Source organism: Ovis canadensis, chromosome 20 (genome assembly GCF_042477335.2).
Source record: "Ovis canadensis isolate MfBH-ARS-UI-01 breed Bighorn chromosome 20, ARS-UI_OviCan_v2, whole genome shotgun sequence".
Lineage (NCBI taxonomy): Eukaryota > Metazoa > Chordata > Mammalia > Artiodactyla > Bovidae > Ovis > Ovis canadensis.
Window position 1 is genome coordinate 47,429,671 of NC_091264.1, and position 6,973 is coordinate 47,436,643.

The following is a 6,973-nucleotide window of genomic DNA, read 5'->3' on the forward strand; positions in this document are numbered from 1 at the left end:
GTCTTGTAGTTTTTGGAATACAAGGCACATTCCCTCCTCAAAGCCGTTGCGTTTCAGGTCCCCTCTGCCTAGAACTCTTCTTTCTGTCCACATGTTTCATTGTCTCATCTCTTTAAGACTTGGCTCCAATAAGACTTTTTTTTTTTAAGTTTATTTTCTTAATTGAAGGAAAATTGCTTTATAGAATTGTGTTGGTTTCTGCCAAACATCAATATAGTCAGCCATAGGTATACATACGTCAAATAGGTCCTTCTGAGTTCATGAGTTCTTCAGTAGTGTCTAACCTGCTCTTTAACTTGTCTGTTGAGCTTTTGATAGCAAAAGTATCTTAATTACTTTTACCCTTGTGCTTGGTGATTTTTCAAATCTGCCAGGGTCTTTTTTTTTTTTTGTAGTAATCTTGCATCTTACTTTTCGTAAACATTTTAAGTGTCTTATATTTGTAGGTCAGTGTTTTATTATTTTAAAATCTCAGGAACCGGATTCTCTTATCTTTCTTTTCTGTTGCCTTTCTTCCTGATGTCTGTGTGTTTTTTAATTTGGATCTCGAAGCTCATGTTTATCTGAGTTCTCCCTGAGAGTTGAGGTGAATTCTTCCAAAAAGGATCTGTGATTGTCTCTGCCTGGTATCTGTGGGTACTACCAGCCCAGAACTACTTTAAGGTAATTTCTCCCCTTGGTTTTAATTGAACCAAACTTGTAATGAAAAGTGGAGCCCAGACCTGTGAGGAGCAAACCTGTGGATGTCAGTTCTCAGGGGAGAATTATTTCTTCCCACAGAGCACAGTGGCCAGGGTTTTATTTTTATTTTTTTCTCAGTTCATCCTTTCACCCACAAGGATGCATCTCTTAAAGGTTCCTGGTTTTCCAAGGCACCTTAGTTCCAACCCCTCGTCTTGAATGTGCCCAAGGTTCCAACTTCTGTATTGTAGCCATTAGATTCCTGTCTCTATGTTCTAGAAATCAACAGATATCTCAGGCAACTACAACCTCAGCATCAACTTCCAGCTTTCTGTTCATTTTCAGCCTTAGTGGATTTCCCTTCTTTCCTTGTGAGTGCAGTTATACATTTGAAAAGTGTCTGTTCTATTTTCCCCCAGAAATCTCAATATTATAAGTGTTGCCATTTTGCTAGACATTGAAATCTAGACTTTCCTCATGTATTTTCTTTTTAAAATATGCAACTTTCGGGCAGCCAAGCGTACGCGCTCAGGGATTAGTGGCCGCTATCGACTGTGCTTAGGTTCCTTTGGGCTCGTCTGCGCCACTCGCTCGCCACACACTCCGCCGTCATAAGCTGCCATCATGGTAAAGCTCGCAAAGGCCGGTAAAAATCAAGGTGACTCCAAGAAAATGGCTCCTCCCCCAAAGGAGGTAGAAGAAGATAGTGAAGATGAGGAAATGTCAGAAGATGAAGACGATGAGAGCAGTGGAGAAGAGGTTGTTATCCCTCAGAAAAAAGGCAAGAAGGCTACCACAACTCCAGCAAAGAAGATGGTGGTTTCCCCAACAAAAAAGGTTGCAGTTGCCACACCAGCAAAGAAAGCAGTTGTCACCCCTGGCAAAAAGGCAGCAGCTATGCCAGCCAAGAAGACAGTTACACCTGCCAAAGCAGTGGTAACACCTGGCAAAAAGGGAGCCACCCCAGGCAAAGCATTGGTAGCAACCTCTGGTAAGAAGGGAGCAGCCACCCCAGGCAAGGGAGCAAAGAACGGCCAAGAAGGAAGACAGTGATGAAGAAGATGAAGGTGACGGTGAGGAGGAAGACGATGATGAAGAGGAGGATGAGCCAGCAGTGAGGAAGGCAGCTGCTGCTTTTGGTGCTGCTCATGCCACAGATGATGAGGATGATGAGGATGACGATGACGATGATGATGAGGAGGAGGAGGAGGAGGATGAGGAGGAGGACGACGAAGATGACTCTGAAGAAGAACCTATGGAGATTGTACCAGCGAAAGGAAAGAAAGCTCCAGTAAAAGCTGCTCCTGTGAAAGCTAAGAGCACTGCTGAAGATGAAGATGAAGAGGAGGAGGATGATGATGAAGAGGAGGAGGAAGAGGATGACGATGACGAAGAGGAGGAGGATGATGAGAAGGAAGAGGAGGAGGAGGAGGAAGAAGAGGAGGAAGAGGAAGAAGAGCCTGTCAAAGAAGCACCTGGAAAACGAAAGAAGGAAATGGCCAAACAAAAAGCAGCTCCTGAAGCCAAGAAACAAAAAGTGGAAGGCACAGAACCAACTACATCTTTCAATCTCTTTATTGGAAACCTGAACTTCAATAAATCTGCTCCTGAATTGAAAACAGGTATCAGTGATATTTTTGCTAAAAATGATCTTGCTGTTGTCGATGTCAGAATTGGTGTGTCTAGGAAGTTTGGCTATGTGGATTTTGAATCTGCTGAAGACCTGGAAAAAGCCTTGGAACTCACTGGTTTAAAAGTCTTTGGCAATGAAATTAAACTAGAAAAACCAAAGGGAAAAGACAGTAAGAAAGATCGAGATGCAAGAACACTTTTGGCTAAAAATCTGCCTTACAAAGTTACTCAGGATGAATTAAAAGAAGTGTTTGAAGATGCTGTGGAGATCAGATTAGTCAGCAAGGATGGAAAGAGTAAAGGGATTGCTTATATTGAATTTAAGACAGAAGCTGATGCAGAAAAAACCTTGGAAGAAAAGCAGGGAACAGAGATAGATGGGCGCTCCATTTCTCTGTACTACACCGGAGAGAAAGGCCAAAGTCAAGACCATAGAGGTGGAAAGAATAGCACTTGGAGTGGTGAATCAAAAACCCTGGTTTTAAGCAACCTCTCCTATAGTGCAACAGAAGAAACACTTCAGGAAGTATTTGAGAAGGCAACTCATATCAAGGTGCCCCAGAACCAAAATGGCAAATCTAAAGGGTATGCATTTATAGAATTTGCTTCATTTGAAGATGCTAAAGAAGCTTTAAATTCATGTAATAAAAGGGAAATTGAGGGCAGAGCCATCAGACTGGAGTTGCAAGGACCCAGGGGATCACCTAATGCAAGAAGCCAGCCATCCAAGACTCTCTTTGTCAAAGGTCTCTCTGAGGATACCACAGAAGAGACGTTAAAGGAGTCCTTTGATGGCTCTATTCGAGCAAGGATAGTCACTGACCGGGAGACTGGATCCTCCAAAGGGTTTGGTTTTGTAGACTTTAACAGCGAGGAAGATGCCAAAGCTGCCAAGGAGGCCATGGAAGATGGTGAAATCGATGGAAACAAAGTCACTTTGGACTGGGCCAAACCTAAGGGTGAAGGTGGCTTTGGTGGCCGAGGAGGAGGCAGAGGTGGCTTTGGAGGCCGAGGTGGTGGCAGAGGTGGCCGAGGTGGCTTTGGTGGCAGAGGCCGGGGAGGCTTTGGAGGGCGAGGAGGCTTCCGAGGAGGCAGAGGAGGAGGAGGAGACCGCAAGCCACAAGGAAAGAAGACGAAGTTTGAGTAGTTTCTTCTATCCCTGTCTCTCCCTCTTCCATTTGAAAGAAAAGGACTCTGGGGTTTTTACTCTGTTACCTGATCAATGGCAGAGCCTTCTGAGGACATTCCAAGACAGTATACAGCCCTGTGGTCGACTTGGAAATCCGTATAGATAACATTTCAAGGGAGATAACCCTGTTGGTGTTGACTGGATATTCGTATAAACTTTTTAAAAGAGAAAAAAAAAATGCAACTTTCATGAATTGATAATACTGGACCATGGGCTTCATAGTAATAATACATGGGTATTATATATCCATAGGATATACAATTATATTTACCTGTACCCTAATATTGGATATTATTGTTTTTATACATTAGAAGAAAACCCAGTTAGAGTTTTTTTTTTTTTTTAATGGAGAGACTCATAAGGCAATATAGAACAGTGGGAAAAACATATTCTGTGGTGTCTGACACACTTGGATTGGGTTCCAGTTCTTGGGCATTTTAGTTTTTCTGAGCCTTGATTTCACTGAATGATAATATGCAATTGGAGGGATTTAAGAGGATTAAAATGAGTGCCAGGGACAAACAGAGGTTAATTGTACTTCATATAGTGTTTACTTGTGATAATAATCTAGCCTAGGAACATGTCCTGAGAGGCGGGAACAATGACTTCAGCTTGGAGGTTATGTTCAGGAAGCTGAGGAAGGCTTCTTTTTTATTTTATTTATTTATTTATTTTTTACTTTACAATATTGTATTGGTTTTGCCATACACTGACTTGAATCCTCCATGGGTGTACATGTGTTCCCCATCCTGAACCCCCCTCCCACCTCCCTCCCCATCCCATCCCTCTGGGTCATCCCAGTGCACCAGCCCCAAGCACCCTGTCTCATGTATCAAACCTAGACTGGCGATTCATTTCACGTGTAGTAATATACATGTTTCAATGCCATTCTCCCATATCATCCTGCCCTTGCCCTCTCCCACAGAGTCCAAGAGACTGTTCAATACATCTGTGTCTTTTTTACTGTTTCGCATACAGGGTTATCATTACCATCTTTCTAAATTCCATATATATATGTGTTAGTATACTGTATTGGTGTTTTTCTTTCTGGCTTACTTCACTCTGTATAATCAGCTCCAGTTTCATCCACCTCATTAGAACTGATTCAAATGTATTCTTTTTAATGGCTGAGTAATATTCCATTGTGTATATGTACCTCAGCTTTCTTATTCATTCGTCTGTTGATGGACATCTAGATTGCTTCCATGTCCTGGCTATTATAAACAGTGCTGCAATGAACATTGGGGTACAGGTGTCTCTTTCAATTCTGGCTTTGAGGAAGGCTTCTTTGAAGAACTGATTTTTGAGCTGGATATAGGCAGGGTAGAGGAGGTTGTGGATGTTGGAAAGAAGACTGGGAAGAGGGGGACATGGAGGGTCTTGCAATGAATTTGCTTTCCTCTCCCAAGGTGTCTATCCTGGCATATTTCAGGAGTTTGTAATAACACTGGCTCCAGTCAGCATTTGAACCAGTCTATGGATTGGGTTGGCTAAAGAGTTTGTTCGAGTTTTTCCATACCATCTTATGGAAAAACCCAAACAAACTCTTTGGCCTACCCAATAGCATGCACGCAATCACCATCCTCCTAGGAGACCTGCCATGGGCCAGGAGGTGGTTCCTACTTGGTTGAACTGAGTTCACTGGTCACAGCTACTACAGTGATTTTTTTCTAAGATCAAAAGTGAACTGCAGTGAAATGGAAAGAGAAATATATGAATAATATATTTCCTGCTATTCTCCACAGATTCATTCTGGGCAAACCTTACCAGAAAGTAAGGCAGTTAGGAAGCAAATATCACATATGTTGGGTTTTGGCTGTCACAGGACTTCTTTCTTTCTCTTTTTCGTACACTCAGCTCCAGCTGAGATGAAATCTGTCAGCTGACTTTGAAAAGTCATTTGTCACCGAGAACCATGGTAATTCTATCTCTCTGAAATAGAGATTACTGAGTTTAAAAGTCGCAAATTAAAATATGAATACAGCCCCTTTTTTCAGTGACTTGTTTTCTAACTCTTCCCCTCACTTTGGTTCTTTCCCTGAAACTGAAGTGTTAGTCACTCAGTCATGTCTGACTCTTTATGACCCTATGGACTATAGCCCACCAGGCTCCTCTGTCCATGCCTGGATTTTCCAGGCAAGAATACTGAAGTGGGTTGCCATTTCCTTCGCCAGGGCATCTTTCTAACCCAGGGATCAAACCTGGGTCTTCCGCATTGCAGGTAGATTCTTAACCATCTGAGCCACCCAGGGAAGCCTCTTTGCCTGAAATGATGGTAGCTCCTTGTGGTCTTAGCAAGTTGTTCATGCTTACCTGAAATGATTTCACAGATCCATGGGGAGTCAGCATACTGTCTGAATCTGGGTCAGACTGTTTCTTCTAAGGTGAAGTATAAACGTCAGCTCTTTCTCTCCATAGTGTTGTATATATAGACCTTCTGAGCAGACGTATACTAGTTGTAGTTCTAACTAGCTACCCAGGAAAACCCAGGCATTTTCTCATAGATTGGGCTGCCTGACAAAATACAGTATAGACATGGCTCAAATATTGCATAATAAAAATTATTTGTTATTTATCTGAAATTCACATTCGATTGGGAATCCTGTGTCTCTTTTCGCTAAATCTGGCTGCCTTTCTCATAGCCCGTCCCCCTCTGGGTTACATGCCCAGGTTCCTTTCCTGCATGGAACCTCTTGTGTTATTTACTGAGGTCTTGATGCTCAGTAGATCTAAGCCTCCAGGCCGAGCACAATGGCAAGAATATTAAACTTATTTATTTACGTATAAAACATTGAAGACATTCACGTGATTCAAGAGGCGCAAAGGACTGCTTGTTGAAAAAAATTCCCTCTTCCTGCTCCCTCTCTCATCATCAGGCATTAATAATGGTTTCTTGGTTGTGTTCTTCCAGAGATAGTTAATGCATTTTCAAACAAGTTCATATTTATGTTTTTCCACAGCCCATTCTCTTTTCCCACAAATGGTGAATACCATTGATACCATTCTATAAGTTGCTTTTGTCATGTAATGTTAGGTCTTGGTATATGACCAGCATGTGGAGAGCGTCGCTCTTTCTTCTTCACAAATGCAGAGAATTTCAGGGTATGGGCAGCCTTAATTTGTGTAACTACTTCCCTGCTGATGAAAGTTTGGTTGTTTCCAGTCTGTTCGTTAATACCAATATTGCACCCGAGCAATACACTAGTGTACATATGATTTCATGAGTGGTTATGTGTATTCTGTAGAATAAATTTCCAGAAGTAGAGCTGCTGAAATGTGCTTGGTGCCACTTTGCCCTCCATAGAGATTGGTTTACATTCCCATTAGTAAGAATGAGAATGTCTGAGTAGCCAAACTCTCACCCACACCACGAAGTATGAATGTTTTTTCATATGTGACAATCTCATAGATGAAAGAATGGTATCTCTTAGCTTTAATTTGTGTTCCTCTTCTTGTGAATGAAATTGAGTA

General features: G+C 42.1%; 1 pseudogene; it reads left to right on the forward strand.

The window, feature by feature from the left end:
- Positions 1-1,205: 1,205 nt before the first annotated feature.
- Positions 1,206-3,622, forward strand: LOC138425047 (nucleolin pseudogene; annotated as a pseudogene).
- Positions 3,623-6,973: the final 3,351 nt, after the last annotated feature.